The 18,084-nt window shown below is 36.3% G+C and overlaps 1 protein-coding gene and 1 long non-coding RNA gene across 6 annotated transcripts in view; both read right to left on the bottom strand.

The window, feature by feature from the left end:
- LOC147907194 (uncharacterized) overlaps positions 1-12,637 on the bottom strand; it is a 54,297-nt gene extending 41,660 nt beyond the window's left edge. Inside the window, exon 1 of the long non-coding RNA XR_015547560.1 lies at positions 4,332-12,637. This is a non-coding gene — a long non-coding RNA (uncharacterized LOC147907194). The remainder of the gene's footprint in view (positions 1-4,331) is intronic.
- Positions 1-18,084, bottom strand: part of LOC105151150 (Krueppel-like factor 6) — a 337,682-nt gene that overhangs the window by 114,220 nt on the left and 205,378 nt on the right. The gene's annotated exons all lie outside the window — the stretch shown is intronic.

Here is an 18,084-nt window from a genome sequence, read left to right as displayed (position 1 = left end):
GTATAACTGTCTACGATATTATCGAGCAATTTGCTCCAGCTAAAGAAAATTGCATACTATTAGGATCTTAAAATATTCTGCTTATCGTGAAAAAAAAAAAACATAACGCCACACGATTTCGGTATCTAATTTTTATAATCTTTAATTCGTATTGCTTAATAAGTAACATTTGAAGCAAGACTTGAAATATTTTTTTGACAGAAATATGCAATATATCGTAAAAATATAGTTAAATATATGTATATAGGTTAATAAGCGTTAATATAGGTTAATTCTAATTATTAACAACAGTAATTTAATTAAATAAAGTTATCTTTAAATAGAAAAGTTGTCTTTAAAGTGCTACAATAATTATATAATAGTCTGTACACAATACAAGTATCTCGATAGAATCGTTGATGTCATGTCCGCGCTGTCAAATAGATTGATCGACACAATATAAGCGGGATAACAGTTTTGTAATTTTTCTTCTCTTTTCCAAATGGAAAAAATTGAACGGAATTGTGTTGGAATGCATTAATCCGTTCTGCAGTTATGCAGCACTGCCGTGGTTGTTATTTCACAGTGTTTCTCCCGAAGCTCGCTGAGCGACGCTGTCGAACACGCAGGAAACATTTTATTGGAGAAACGTCGAGCGCGTTTAACACGACGATCGTATTTTTAACAGTGCGAGCCGCAAATCTCGGCAGGGAAATCTTTCTGGAATTGCCCACCGATTTCGTGAGACGAGATTTGCCGCTCGGCAGCAATGTCGTGATCTTCTGGCAGCTATTTCTCTCTCGGGAAACTTGCGAATGAGTTTACAATGAGCTTACCGAAAGTCGTCATCAATCTTGCATTACACTGCACACGCAAACGACACATATATACGCGCGTTAGTAGGATTTACACAATTGACAGATGTGAATTAACGATGCCAAATACGTTCGTTCATTAATGCAATGATGTCAATCATTCGTTCTGTACAGAGTTGCTACAGGTGCGTAATACAAATTATTTTAATAGGAAAATATTTATACGTGTAGTTTTTGATCAACAGGTAGTTTAAACACGATAATGCTTGCATATGGAGAATCCAATAAAATTCTAGTTTTTTAAATAACTAAAATTACTGCCAATATCTTCATTTTTAAACGTATTAATTTTTGTTATAGTAGAGAAAAGAAGAAATAGGCATACGCATAATTTTTGTAACGATTTAATGACACCTGAAATATCTAAAAGAGCAGATATTTTCAAATATTTGATAATTTTTAATTAAATTTTTAATTATTAAATATTATTTCTTCGTTAATGATTTTCTAATGTAGATGTATAACATTATAGTTACAAACAAGTTTTTATTGTCTATATCTCATTTCTCGTCTTTGATAAAGCTGTCGCAACAATTTTTACAGACAATATACTTCTTATCAATTAAAATATCTAGATAAATTAAAGTCATAGATCTCTAAACAAATAAATTTAAACACTTCTACTGCTAATGAGATTCGAATGTAGAACATTATATAGCGGAAAATTTTCCACGCATATGGTATTTCAATTTGACAACCGCAAATGTGCGACAACAATAGCATCTATAGGTACGTTGCAGTTCAACAATGTAATATCGCAGAAACGCTCTTACAGTAATCGTAACGCACGCGCCCTGCTGTTTTAACAGAATGAACGCGGTGCGGTCGGCTGGAGCTCGCCATGGGGGGTTGCTAGCCCGTCAACCCTGTTGTGGGGTTTGTGTCCCGGGTACGCACGGTGCACCCCATACAGTCGACGTGTGCTGCGGGACATAGAGGAAAACTGAGAGGATCGAAGGAAAGACCCGAGGGGGAGTCTCGTAACGCGAGCGATATATACGAACTCGCGTAGATACGAAAGGTATGAGAGACCACCAAGAGCGTTTGGCTCCATTTGGTCGGTTCCCGACTGACCGTTATGGTTGCGTCGGATAATGTGTCCGGATTTGTGCCTCCCATGGATTTGTCTCCCAACCAAGACGCCATTTCATACGAAGAATCACATCGCTCCATAACAGGTGATTATTATCATGTCTATTAAACGGTGAGTCATTAAAAACAATATACGAAAATAAGAACAGTTGCTAAAGTACGTAAATTTTGTTAGATATAGATCTGAAAATTTCGTTGAACTGTCAAAATAATTATGTAGGATCCTTGATTACTAGAATATCAAAATTTTGTGTAGCAGTGCACATCATGCTTGAGTTTCCTACATAATTTTGTTGATGGTTTAACAAAATTATTTTCACACATCTGTATCCATCTGTATCTGTATTTATCTGTTATATCTATAGAGATACTTCAGCTAATTCTTTTCGTATAAGTTTTTGTTCCATGAAAATTATTTTGGAATTTTAAACTCTAAATCTTTTGAAATGGACTCTCACACTAAAGAGTCCAAAAATGGCTTAATTTTCAATCTTTGAGAATAAGATTTTACTCTTCAGAGTGAAATTCACTCTAAATAAGTTTTAAAGAGAAGGGATGTAAATAATATAATTATTATTTGAGCATTAATTATAGAAATCTTTTTTTAAAGTCCAAAATTCAATCGCTAATAGAATCATTTTTATATCTAATTTTCAAATTAGTGATGACACTAATAACGAAGCGACATATGAGCTATAGTTAGAGAATATAGTAAGAATATATAATTTATTTTATTTGATGCTTTTTCAATTTTCAATGAACTTCCAAGATATTCTAGATCGTCTTATTTGTCTTGTATTTTCCGATACACCAATCTTTCTGGAAATTTCCGACTACTTGGTGATATTTTATGTCGAGAGTGTCCTGATTTAATTTAAAACGGTTAAACCAATTAACTTTCGTATCGTTTGAGATTTCAATCAGTATTACTTTAATTTTTATCTGCAGAATTCAATTTATGTCCTAGCTTATCTCTTGGGCTGTTCAAGATACTCGAGAAATACTATTGCGTTGTGAAAAATCACAGCGATTGGAAAATACTCGAAGAAATATATTATCCACGGGATATAAAAGTCACACGTTTCGGAAGAATGGAATGGGAATTATTGCCGCTGCAATTTCTCATGCGATCGAACGCTTCGTCAATGGGGAATACGGTCGGCCGTGCGATCGGTACTATCATTAAAATGCAACAGTGTGTTCGAATCCGGTTGCGGACAGTGCGCCACGTCGTCGGCGATAAAATGCTCGAAATTCCTGACTCATTAAACGAGCGCGACAAACAAGGGGCACTCGATGCGTCGTCCAGACCTGAATTCGAGCCGGAACGTCGAAAGCTTGTCGAGGTCGACTGGGATTGTTTGGCGATCGCAAACACCGCGCTAAAATATGAACGATATCGAAGCCGTGAATTGTCGACGGTGACGGGATAGCGGCGAGTTCCGTCATCGATTCTGGAAGCGAGCCGCGGCAGGATGGCGCGAGAGAAACGACCCGGATCGTTCGACAGATTGAACCGACGCGACGCGACGTAACCAGTGAAGGCGAAGCGGAAACTCGATGGAAATTCGCGAAAAACGCGCCTGCCGATCGGCGAGATTGAATTCGCGAACGTACGCGACTCGTACGTGCGCGTTACGAATAGTACGGATACGTTGGACGGGATGAAAATTCGAGAGTTACCGCTGCGTTCTTTCCTGATGACTGTTTCATCCTCTACCGCGAGAGCCAATTTTCAGGATTCGCAGGAATTCGTACTAGAAATTGCGAAATTTTTGATATTTTATGATCAACGTTGGCTCAACAAAAGTTTTCATAAGGGAAGAAGAATTTGCAGAAATTTATCATGAAACGCGACGTTTCATCATATATGAAATAAAAAAAGGCAAATTTATCATTCATATATAAACACAAAAGGCAAACATGCTGCTTCAATTCTCAATATATTCTTATTGTACAACATGAATAATATATGCGTAAAAAATATGATAAATATGAAATCAGAATCTAAAAAAATATAGTTTTAAATAATTCAACCGTATAGAATTCTAACTTTAATATGGGATACCTGTATTAAAATCTCTTCCTTTTATTATATTAAAATAATTCTTTTAAAAGAATTTTACGTAAATAAATATTCGAAGAGTTTTGTAAGATATTAATTTCCTTCACTTTTTCTTTAAAATTGATTTGTTCTTATGTCAAAAAAGTTTAATTATTAATTAATCACACATATAATTGTATTCACATAATTATGATTCGAGTAATAATATTTGCAGCATTACTTTTCTTAATGTAAGTATTGTAAGTTTTAGAATGTAAATTAAAAAATCCGCCTGTGTCATTGCAAACGTCGTTAGAAATGAAAACCGTGAGATTATATACCGTTGCGTTCTTCTCTGATGACTATTTCATTCTCTTTCGCGTTGCGCCCAAGTTTGCGAGCTCGGCGTTCCTTTGACCCGAAACTTTGAGAAAAGCAGAAATCCTCGAGACCGTGTTCTTCCCGTGAAAATAGAGGATCCTTAGCATACCGAAAGCGGGCATTATTATTTAAGAGCCTGCTCTTCCCGCACGGCTCGGATTTGAATATTTCGTTAAGTCCTTCTTTCGACTCCTGCCAGCTTGTGTGCAATGAGGCTCCAAGTTGCTGAAACAGGCTCAGAGAATTGCAAGAGAGAGAGAGAGAGAGAGAGAGAGAGAAGCGTGTAATATTTGTATACTACGTACTTTCTTCTTATTCTAATTTCTTGCCGTTTTATCTATTTTCGTTTTAATCATATTTTGCTTTTTTGTTTCACATTGATAAGCATATGTATGCCTTAGTATTGAAATTCTCTTTCTTATTATCTTTTTTCATTTATGTAATATCAGGCGTTTAACAGAAAGAAAGAGAGAAGTTAACAAAATTAAAAATTTATGTTTTAATATATGATAAACCCATGTTAAAACATACATTATACTGTGCCTGCAGATGTAGTTTTGTATTATTAAAAAAAATTAATGCTTTCAGATTCGTTTAATATTTAAAAAAGTTATAAAATTGAATATATACATATTTAAAATGTTAGCAAAATTAATTCCAAATATTACAAAAATACATTCCAACATTAATTCGAGGAAGTATACGATTTTATTTAATAAATTATACAGATACGTTTCAATATTTAGGCAATATATTAATCAATTTCAATATATTAATTAAAGATAATCGTCCCCTGAATTAATTAAAAATGAAGCACTTTTGAAACAAAAGGATCATTTTCGCAGCAGTTCGCGACTGATTTGCTAACCCGTCCAATTTAGAGGCGATATCAGTTGCGGCCGGTTCTTCACCGTACGTACCTGCTATTAGGCAGGCAATAAACGTCGGTTGGCAGTACGGAAGCGAGCTATTGAGGCCGTCGTCGGCTTACTAACCGATCGGCCGGTTGGTTGGTCGATCGGTCGGTCGCCTGCAGTCCGCTTGCAGCCGCGATTACACTTTAAGTGTGCATTCGCTCTCCCTCGCTACAGCCGTTTCAACCACCTCCCCGCTATCCGCAACCAGCATCACCACGTTGCTAAACGTCGGGACGTGCCGTCGTCGACGTTAGCATCGTCACCGTTGCATCCACTCTGCATTCTCGGTCGCAACAATAGTATCAGCGAACACGAGCGTATATGTGTAAATGCGGTTACGGCATTTAGGCATGTCGAGAGGAATGCGACCCAATAAAAGGAGAGGGGGCGGGGAGAGAGAGAGAGAGAGAGAGAGAGAGAGAGAAAACAAGATTGTTGAAAATTCCAACGAGAAAGAGAGAAAGGATAGTAGTCAACGAGTATTTTTACCTTCCACGTTGGGAAAAGGGGAGAGAGAGAAAGCACAACCTCTATACATCCCTGCGTGGACCTACCTCAACTCTTCAACCCCTTCAACCATTCCCTTTCATTCGTTGTCTCTTTTCATTCTCTCGTTCTCACTTGCGCCTAGCCGCGCAGTATAAATAGATGGGTTTGAACGAGACTGTGAAAGCTTGCGGTCTCGTTTCGAATAATTGGATTTGCCACGAACGGGACCGAGAAACGTCGGTAGTTCGTACGCGTGCGACCATACGAAAAGCTGTGTGTACGTATATCTCGGTCGTTTTGCGTGTCTTGCTTTGGTCAATACACACGTCCCTTCCTCTCTCTCTCTCTCTCTCTCTCTTTCTCTCTTTATTTCTTTCTACCTTTCATATTTCGCGTCACGGTCTTTTCCCTCAATCGTTGAAATGTGGCCGTGTCATGGACGAGCGAGTTATTCGCGTTATTCGTGTGCTCGAATAATCGACAATGAGAGAAGAAGGGATAACAGAGAGAGGAGAGAGAGAGAGAGAGAGAGAATTGACGTGGGAATTAAAAAGTACGCTAAAGCACGCTGTTGTATTTAGTCGAGAAAGAATTGTTCCGGATTTACATCGCTGTGAGCTGGTTAAGCCGTCAGATGTTAAACGAATTTCTGTCTGTTTTAATCGGTCTCCGCAATGGGAAAATGTAACATAATAACTACAACTTGCTTCTTTAGAGTTTTTAAACTTAAACAAAAAAATAATAATCAAAAGCGATATATTAATATTATTTCACGAGCTTGATGTGATCAATTGTTAAGGCAGACTGTTACGCTCTACTATGTTTGCCCAGTTACACGATTACTGTACTTTCCGTACAATATTTCCATGGAAACGATAAAGTAGCAAAAGCGTCCCTGCGGTTATATACTGAACTGTAACTACCACAGATGATCGAAATCGTCGTAGTATATAAATTGTCCTTGTTCGTGTTTAAATTTATTTTAGTTTATTTTAGTATTGAGCAACGATTGTACCTGACAACATTTTCACTTAGAACCAGCGAGCTTACATTCGATACTAACCTGAGAATTAATTCATGAATCTCGTCAGACAATTTGCACGGTTGACATGTCCTACAAAGGAAAGCCAACGACTTTAATGAGTAATCGTAATATATCAGAGCAATTATACTTACAATTAATGTCAAAATTGTGCACGAAAATTCGTCTGAAATTGAAAGATAAATTTCGATAGCCACTCCTTCGCGTTTATTTTCGCTACTGGAATGCCACGCACAATGAATTAATTTCTTATCAAATAAGGGTAATCGAATTTTTCTGCGCTTGCGTATCTTCCAACATCCAACGTTTATTTTCATAAATAATTAATAATACTGAGTGTAATAACTCTCCCCTCTTTTTCTCATAATTTCTCTCCTCTTTGTTCTGTGCACCCTAACGATTCGACGGACTCGGTGAGTCACAACGTTCGTTTGCATGCTTGCGTGTTGTGTATCCATTCTCGGGGACACGCGTCGTGCAGAAACGTGGAAAGAAAAAAAGGGCGTGCGTATGCGTGCAGCTGACTGTAAGTCCACGAAGGCGAGAACGGTAACGTTATCGTTACGGAGAATCTTGGGAGATTGCTCCGCGCGCGGTGGTGCAAAAGTAGTGTCCCTAGGTGACGCACTCGTATTTTTCCCGAGCGCGAAAGTAGATAAATCAACAGACGGAATATAATCTTGAGACTCGATCACAGACGTAACAAAGTGCGAAAGTTGGAAAACGATTTGCTCGAGAACTCAATCGGAAATTCCGTAATGGAGGAAAAAGATTGTCTGAAATTGTTATTAAACTTTTCTGTCGCGAAAGTGGCTATATGAGGTTTATTCTCATTTTACTTCTTATTTCTTGAGATAATCCAGAAAAGCCAGCTATCAATCTCTTCGTATATTCTTATGACAATTAAAATAGGATTGACTTAATGTATTATATATTGTGATTTAGATACAATATAATATCATACATCTCAACATTATAAATAACATAATACATATTTAATCAATGTTAAATTCTGAGTACGTTTAAATTTTGTAACGTTCTATATATAATTACAGAATGAAATTTACTTCATTCAAAATAAAAAATCTGCCACATATACGTTACGATAATATACTCAAAGAAACGTTGCCTGATGTCTCTACTATTACGCTTCATCTGCTCTATATCTTTACCTGTATGCGATATTGGATTCGATAAGGATGAAAATGAGGGAGGCTATCAGTCGATGCTATTCGTTCGATCATTCGTTTGCATAATATTTATGATTGCGACTGATAAGGTTCGTTACTCCATGAGAGACGGGCAAAAAGGAAAGAGATACAGCGGGAATACGAATCAAGATGAGCGATAAATGATAAAAGGAGAGGAAAAGTTTCACGCGAGAGCTGAACATCCATTTATACGCTTGTCTATACTTATACACTTCACGCGTACGATTCCCACAAATCACAGACAAGTACTTTTATTGTTCGATGCGATACAGCGACAAGAGAAGACACGTGCTCGCGACGTAAAACATCATATACGTCACATAACGAAAATAAACGAATTTGATGTCGAAGCACGTGACTAATTAAAAATCGCAGCTATCAGTTTGCGCGAGAGAATCGAAGAGAAAAGAGGGAAGAGGGCTATAGTGAAGCAGCTGATTTGATTATCCGATAATAATTAATTGCTCGTTACGTCATGAGACGTAGTGCAATTAATCACCATCGATGAGCTTTCATTTTTCCTATTTGCGTACATTTCTCTTTCTCTCTCCTTTCTTCCTTTCTTTACTTTCCCTATTTGTTGCATGACCCCTTTTACTTCTTTCTCTTCTGTTTCTGCTTCCTTGATTCCTCCAACAAGCTTTCTCTTCTCGTATGTGCTTTTTCTTTCCTTTTTAGCCGGGTTGGTTAGCTAGCTGGCCCATGGTCGTACTCTATCATGCGAGGTTCATTAGGTTGGACGTGTCACGACCGCGTGGGTGACCATGTGCCATCAAATTGTGAACACGGTCCGCGTACTCTGCTATGCAAAGTATGTTTCAAGAGAGGGACGAATTGAAAAACAGACAATAGGAGAGACAAAGATAAAGAATGCAAGAGAGCGGAAAATAGAGTGTCGAAGCATCAATGATTGGGTAAGATAAATAAATAAGCGATGTGTGTGTGTGCAACATCGAGAAATGGCATTGAAATGCTGAACCAAATCGTTATCGACTAAAATCGCAGATAATTGATATTTCATAGATGCAACTGAAATTTCATCCTGGCAAGATGTCTTTCTTATATATTTGTCTGATTAATAAAACGAATTAAATAATTTCTAAAAATTCACTCAAGTCCAAGTATAATGAATTATCTATCATGAATTCAAAGGTATACCTAATTACACAATGTTACGAAATATTACAAACTTCATTTTTAGATCTTTCAATTATTACAAGATGTGTTATAAATTCATGTAGAAGATTATCAAATTTAAACTTTATAAATTAATGATTAGGAAATGGTTAAGAACATTTTGTTATATCTCATGTAATTTTCTTTTGCCACAATATTGAAAGTTTCAAACGTGTAAGCTTACCTCTTCCTGGCACAGTCTACGTAAGGATCATCCGTGAAAATTTGCGAGTACAGATGAGACGTCAAACTATCGCAACGAACCGCACGAAATCAAAATGTTTGACGACCGCCGTTCCTATCAACGAAACACGCATACATATACACGCGCGCTCACGTGCATGTGCCTTTACGTGATAAATCTACACGATCACACGCGGGAGAATACGGAAGGGTGCAGATACGCACGGGGATCGAAATGCGAGGGATGAGTCGGCGGCCAATCATCGGCATATGCCACGGCATGGAGTTCATAAGTGACGTGCCAGCGCTGTCGATCCAGGACGGCATACTCGATATATCGGGTCCACGGGGTGGCAGTGAGGATCGCTTAATATGCAGAATAGAATTGGGGGACGTATATGGTCCCGATATAGTTCCCGCTCCAGATTGCGAAATGCGCGCGAAGCATCTTAAACGATTAAATATAATCTACGAGAATTAAGAGGAAAGCCTTTTCTCTCAAAAATATTTAAATCTTACTTTGCATACATGCATGAAGCAATAACTTTAACCCTTTAACTTTAGAAAATTATAATAAATCCTCTTGATTCAAGTAACATTGATGCTATGCACATTAGCAAAAAGTTGTTGATTATTTTTAGAATATCATTGAAATAAAAGAAATACGCAATTTAATTGGCACTTCTCGCAAAAATTCGGTATTTATCGTAATCATGGACTTTCAGCTACAACTAATTATTCTCGATTGAGTATTCTCACTTTATAATGCAAATGAACAATTGTGTATTCAATTGGTGGAATTGCGTCTATACTTAATAATAATATTAAGCAGTATTAAATGAAAACTGAGAAATGTACAACACACAAACGAGTAGACCATATTGGTCAAGGCGGATCTTAATGTCTTAGACAAATATAATCCTAGCTTCATTCATTTTGTGTTAAATAATATTAAATTTATTATTATTCGATACAAAGTTTTCAATGAAATTTGGTAGTGCATTAAAAATTGTACATAAAGTTTCACAAAATAAAATAATATCTAAAATAAAAATGGGCTCGCACTGTACCATTTCACGTCTACGCGAGAAATAAATATTTTACGATTTATCTCCTTCTGAGAGACAGTCACACAACTTATCTTTGTGCCTGTGTTTACCGTCGGGAGACCACGTCAGACCGCGAGAGCCAGAGGTAAAATGTTTTATATTTAGTCGGCGCCCTAGAGGCTAGGGATGCTAGAGCTGCGCAATCGCACACGTATATGCACCCACATGCAATGCGACGGAGGGAGCAAGAAACAAAGAGATAGAGAGAAAACGGTGTAGATGGAGACTAGCAGGCAGACAGAGAAAACACCAAGAGGTAGAGGCCGACCACGGTGTTCTCGGAATACTAATGCCCGCGCCGATCCCGTGGGTGCTGTTCCCGTGGCATATTGCCGATCGTGAGGAATCTACGAAGTGTGTAACCCCCCCCCCCCCTTCCCGCCGAGAGAAGGAACACCGTCATTCTGGATTCGCGAATGATAACGAGCCCGGCATTACAATTCACATAACGTAGACGTGTTCGCGAGGAAGATATTACGTTCCTTCGCGCACCATCGCCGGAGGTTGGTATGCGAAACGGGCCACGAAAAAATCACGCGGCTGCCTGAAGATCCCAAAGATGCCATAAAGGCAGCGCCTAATATCGGCAAACTAAAGTCGGAATTCATTACGACGGGGAATAAACGCCGTTCGCGATGAGGGTATCGATCCAGTCGAACTAATTGTTTGCGGCAAATTGGAGGAGAATACAGAAAGAGGGAATAATTACGACGAACGTAAGAACATTGAATTGTTGTTTGTGGATGAAAAAGGGATAATTATTTAATAATTTGTGCAATTAATTATGCATCGCAGTTTTCAGAGAAATTCGATTACGATAACTCACCGTGTCTAGAAGAATAATTAATTATAATTACTGCCTATTAATTTACTTTAATGCAGAAATTATCATTCACGCTTTATATGAACATATACTTATGACAAACATGCGTTGCAATACGAAATCGATGATGATGCGGTATCGATACTATACGCATTTAATTCTTCCGGCTTAAGCAAAATGCAAATTTGCATAACGAATGTCGTATCAATTATATACGAGCGAATAATTACTATACACGAGCACATTTAAATGGCTTAATCTCGCAAGGCATGCATTACACGAGTGTAAGTTAATACTACTGGTTCGCCTGGTGGTTTCAGCACCACTTAGACTATGTTGACAAAGGTCGCCTGTGTAAATTACTTACGTCTCACCGGAATCGCAAATGCATCGGTAACACATTTATCTATGCGACTACTATAAAATTCATGTAAAATGGATAGAATCCCATATGCAAATAATTCTCATAAGCCATATAAATCATTCTATGCATTCTCAATGAATCAGGTAATGAATAAGGCTCCTGCTGTCTCTCAAATAAACTCGATTTTCACAATCACGAAGCAATAGTCTATTTCGATTAACGAGGATTAACATAGGTGTTTAAACGAAAATAAACTATGAAGAAAAATAGTTTTAAATTTTGTGATTTACATGTTCACTTCATAAAAATATAAAAAAAATTAATATTCAAAGAATGTATTGTGTATAATGTATAATTCTTATAGCTTTCAGAGCGAGCTAAAAGATTTTTCATGCGAGTGTATAAAGGCATATGGTATATAAAATATGTACAATTTTATTTATCTAATAATTGTATTTGAGCATAATAAGCAACTTGAATCGTTAATAAAGCCGCGACATGCATCATTTTGAATAGACACGTTTAATTGTGATGTAACAATTGCATTTACAGGCTGATGCAGTGTAAGGAATTTTCTCGGTTCTCTTGTTACATCGCGTCTAATTCGTGTTCTCGTTCAAGGCTCATTAAGAGATTACCGTGAAGTATATTCGGACATGAAAGTACGGCCTATGAGGGGCTTAGTTGGCAATACGCTTTTAATTATCGCTAAAACCGCAGTTATCGCCTCGTTGTTGAAATTACTTTATAGTGACTTAACATGTTCATTCGCTAATACTCGCAGTGATGTGGAGTTGAGAATCTGACTTAATTTATAATATCGCTCGCTACTGTGCTTCCTTAATGTTAGGATATTATTAATACATTTTACGTATTAACTATAATTTTAACTTAATTGATATAAAAAAGACAAATTATTTACAAATTTAATTGTAAATTCGTATTAGATTAAATATACAATGTAAATAAAAATAAAAAAAATAATATCAGATTAATTACATAATTTTTCATAATGTTATCTTTCTAAATAAGATAGAAGAATTATTAACTAAGTTTCAGAATAGAACTTTTACTTTAATTTCATTCTTAGTTAATTAACTTCTTGCAGATTAAATATAAGTTTTAATATGGAATTAAGTTGAATTTATTTTAACCCATAAACGATAACCCAGCTTTTTTTTCAATGTTTTTCTAGTGCTTTTCTAACTCTTTTCCAATGTTTTTCCAATGCTTTTCTCATTGCTCATAATATTTTTTATTAATAAGGATACATATATATTTGAAAGCATTATTTCTTAATATTTAGCATTTTAATTGAAAATATTTTTTTTTCATACAACAATTCATTTCTATGAAAGTTATAAGCAACTGAATTGACTGAGAATGCTATACCGCAGTGTATTATTCCCGAAGAATTTAAAAGTAAATGGTTAATTTCATTTACTGAATATAATATTTATATATAAACATGTCTTTACAGAGTACAAAATAAGAGCAGAAGGCTATTGAGAATTCATTTGCAATACTAAATTCTACAGTACAGTTGCGTCGCAAACTGCATTGAACGTATGCTATGCACATGTTCAATGTGGCTCTATGAAGGCGCCTTCAAGAACACGGAAGTAGTAAATGCGATCTCAAAATGTGTCTTAAGTTGTACGTCGTAAACAGAGGTGGCTTTGCATATTTCGCGAAGGCAATACAAAACAAAACATACGTTCTAAAATGTTTATACGTCTTTAAACCATATGCTATTTTAATCACAAAAGCGAATTGACATTAGTTAATACCACGTAAAGTTTTCAAAGAATAGGTATGGTTTTAGATAGTAGCGATAACATGTAATAATTATATAACAAAAATAACTATTATGAGTTATAAACAAGAAAATCACACATCTATATAGTTTGTGATGTAAGCTTTATAGGAAAAAAAAATCTATAGAATTATATTTTAATTTTTAAAGTTTTGTTATTAAACGTTTATATAATTTAAAGAAATTATATAAACGTTTATATTTAAAATGCGATTTAATATCAAAAGAAAGAATTTTCTTAAATCATAGTTAAGATTAGTAAATGTAATTAATGTACGTCATTTATTTCCAAGCATTAGATCTGTTAAATTAGATAAGAATCAATACAAGGCGTTTTACGAAACGATTTTTATAACTATCTTACTCTGTTGAAAAAGTAATGCGCGATGAGCATAGATCACAGAGTTTCGTGGATATAACGTGCCTTCATCGGCGATTCCTTCACGATGTCCCAGTGTCGTCTGCAGATGAAATACCGGGGTGGCAGGAATGCACGGAAACGAGCAAGGCGATATCCTGATAAAATCAGTAAAGGGGGTGAGAAGAAGAATAAGGGCACTTCGCTCTAGTGCAAGGAATAAGAGACCAAAGCAGGCGAGAAAGAATCAGAAACGCGGGACCAAAAGAGTTGGAGGGTTGCCCGAGAGAGGATGGACGATGGAAGAGCAAGAGAGTTTACGAGGAACCCTGGCAGTTAGCCAAGTCGCTCGGGCCCGTGCCGGGTGAAAATTATTCGAGATATGAATTTACGGGCGGTGCAGGGTTGCAAAGCGAAAGAAGTACGGTGGAAGAGAGATGGGGTGGGAGGGTGCAGCGGATAGCGGTCGAGTCTCCGAGTTGCCAGATAAGGCAAGAGTCGTGGTCGGACTTAATAAACTTAGAAACCCGAGCGGCGAGCCAGCCTAGCCCATCCGAAATTCCACCCCCGAACTCGTCGCCACAGCCCTGCATCCTGCACCCTCGTCTTATAGTCTGCGGCCTGACAACCCTCTCACGACTCTCAAATTATCCTAGCGTCGTGTTTCGCAGGCCACAATTTTTCCAAGAACCGCAGAATTATTTTGATACTGTATCTTTTCCCTTTCTCTTTTCAGGAATCGATCTTTTTCGGCAATTGTTAAATATGGAAATCGCTAATTGTTCATAAAGACGATCCGACGCTAATATCGATTTCTTTACGAGATTGAAAAGAAATCTCTCATATGTAGGAAGAATCACTGTCGATCGAAACGAGATGTTATAAAGATTAATACTAATGCATTTTTAATTTCTTAGAATAAAGTTATTATGTAGAAATATTTTAATGAATGTAGTTACGAGATCAAAACAGATGAATAAGAAAAAAAACAACAAGAATCTTAAAGATAAACGAGAGATCGTATAGAAGACAAACTCGCTTTTAAAGCGAATTTTAGATGGATATACCTGAAACTTCACTTTTTAAAGAAATGATAAAATGGAGAAGCATTAATAAATGCATAGCAAAATTTATAATCCAAAGAAGATTGAGTACGTGTCTACTTTAAAAAATAAAAAAAGCTATACTCTCATCATCTAAATTAACTCTTCTTTGAGTAGGTAATTCAAATTTACTCGATTCTTAATCAAATTTGAATTCAAATTATTTTACAAAATATTTCTCTAGTTTTATTACGCGTTAATTTCAATTTACATAATAAAAATTGCATTTATATATTGTAGATAAAAAAATAAAGATAATATTCATACCTCCATGTATATGAAAAATGGATCATTTAATAGGAATTAAGTACCTAATTCCAGAAAATAATCCATTATTATTCGCAATATCGTTACATGATGAACTGTCTTACAATTTAAAAGATTGGACATCGTCTTCCGTCTGCGCGAACTACCCACAGGCATTTATCCGAACGAGAACGCACGCCGCCTCCTAAAATCTTAATGAGGGCTTGTCTGCTGTCGAGTAGAACGTCAGCCGGAAGAGCCCGTATTCCCGGAAATTAAGGAAGTCCCCCAAACGTCGCGTATCACGAGTTAAGTAACTTCTTGAGCGCACCAGAACCTGCACACCGACACTCATATAAACGCATGCCATAAACGCGAACGGACAGCAAACGTAGGTCCGGATACTACTTACGTTTCTGAAAATTTAAACTCACATTTAAATTACACCTCCGTCGTCGTGCTTGATCGTAATACTTGGCTCTACTTTAAATTTTTAATATGTGTCACTACAGTGTAATATAAAAAAAAAACCAAGTGCTGTGAGGACTAATAAAAAATTGAGGATGACTAGTATAATTTTTCAAAATAGCACTCGGTGACATTAAAGTTTAAGACAATATATATAATCATAAATATATCAATAATTTTTTAATTAATTTTTGTGAATAAATATTTTGTTCGTTCATTTTCCGTTCATTTTCCGAAAATAATACATTAAGATTGATTCTAGATATATATTCATGTATTCATGTATTCATCATTATACGATAGCACAAAGAACTTATCATCAACGAATAACGTTGCGGTAGCATTGATGAAAGAAAGGACGGATTGAAATATCAAGGTTTGATTCAGACAGTTTGTACTTTGTTCGAGAGAAGCAGAACTTAGAAGGGACGGGTAATGAAGTATGCATGCTTCGTACGATTGGAGCGGCGCGTTTGCATTCAAGCAACGCGTCGGAGCGTCGCGTCGCGTCGCGTCGCGTCGCGTCGCGTCGTGCACACCCGAGAGCTGATCAAAGTTTTCTCGATATGCCGGAATTAGTTATTTATACGGCACGACGAAGAAACGAGGAATGACGAAAACAGGCTAGACTGCCTTCGACTTTTGATGTAAAACATCTCCCTCGTATCTGTTGAATTTCGCTGAGAGATAAATAGAAACGCGAGGGAATGAAATGGAAATCGCAAGCACGAAATAAATGATTGAATATAACATAGATCAATGTAACGTAATAAAATAATCAATTAACTAATATCATATATATATATATATTTTATATACAAATATTACGTAGTTCTTATTAATTAATATTGTATCTAAAAATTACATATGTGAGAAAATATTTCTAGTTGGCAAGAAAAAAGATATCTATCAAATAATGTAAGCTATCTACAATAATATTCTGTAAACGAGTATTCGTCAGGAGTTATTTTATTAAATAAATTATATAAATGCAAAATATTAACGTAAATTCCTCAACAGAAAAATTTTAATAATTCAAACAGCATAGATATTGTCTATCTGTGATACTGTTTTACGGAAATTCATAAATGTTTCCCATGAGATCTTCAAATTCGTACGCTCGAAAATTTCAGTAGTTTCAACCTGAATAGGAACCGGCAGTACGCTGTTACGAGAAAGAGGCAGTCAGTGAGTGTTAGGGTTTCGCGATATTATTGCCACGTGCCGCTTTCACTCGCTCCAGTGGTGAAACGAGAGGGAAAACGGGAAATATCGTGGAATAGACTACGAGAAGGATAAAGAGAGAGAAACAGAGAATGCGCGAGAATCGCGTGACATTGTTTTACGTTACTTTGTTATGCGTTCTCCGGCGTAAAGAAGAGTAGATCCACCACGCTGGCAACCTACATCGAGCACAATGACGCCATTCGGTCGATGCTCGCACGTGCAATTGGAAAACGGGCCGAACAATGGCCGATAAAAACACCTTCGCGCACGAGCGTCATCACGAGGGACATGCACCTGCGAGCCGAGAAAGCGAAAAGGGAAGAGGACGAAGCGGCAGAACGCGATCATGAAAGAAATTTCGAGCGATTTCCAATCGTCATTACTTTTCGCGCTTGCGGTGATATTTTGAAGATGAAACATATATTTTCATGAGAAAACATGGATGTTTTATCAGTATCAACTGGAAATCGTCATCATTAAATAGCCAGGAAGAAAACGTCGTTACATCCATTTATGCGTTACGTGTTGCATTGCATTGCGTTGAATTGCATTGAATTGCGTAACGTTGCGTTGCCTTATACGCGAGAGAGTCCGATTGCTCGTATGGGGTGTTTATTTTTGTTGGGGATGAGTGGCATATCAAAAAATCAAGCGCGAATAATTCAATTAAATGAAAATGCTTCGCAAAATGTTACTGTACTTGGACATAAACTTGTTACGAGTTTGCCTAATAGGAGGAGATGAATCGGGGAAAGGTACTACGTTTTGCAAAAGTTAATTTTACGATATTTCGGCTACGATTGAAACTCTCTCGTTAAAAGCTCTACAAATAAATTATTTAAAAGTGAAAAGTCGAAGTATTTATAATCCAGCTAAACAAAAGTATTCAAGCGCGAATTAAAAATATTAACTCTTATTATTACAAATTAATAATTTTACTGTGTATACACAAATCGTAACAATATAATCCATAAAAGTATAAAAACATGATATTTTATATTAATTATTCTATTATTATTGTTTGATGAAGAATCATATTTTAACGTTGTCACGTAAGAGACATAAATAAAAAATACAATTATCGAGTAAAATCTTGAGGTTTAATTAATAATCAAATTTAATTATTGATAGGATATTTTTGTAATATTTTATTAGTATTAATTAATAATATTTATTTAACT

Source organism: Acromyrmex echinatior, chromosome 15, assembly GCF_024713525.1.
Source record: "Acromyrmex echinatior isolate Ae372 chromosome 15, ASM2471352v2, whole genome shotgun sequence".
In the NCBI taxonomy this organism is placed as follows: domain Eukaryota; kingdom Metazoa; phylum Arthropoda; class Insecta; order Hymenoptera; family Formicidae; genus Acromyrmex; species Acromyrmex echinatior.
Note: the sequence above shows the minus strand (reverse complement) of the source record. Positions and strands in the feature narration are given on the sequence as shown.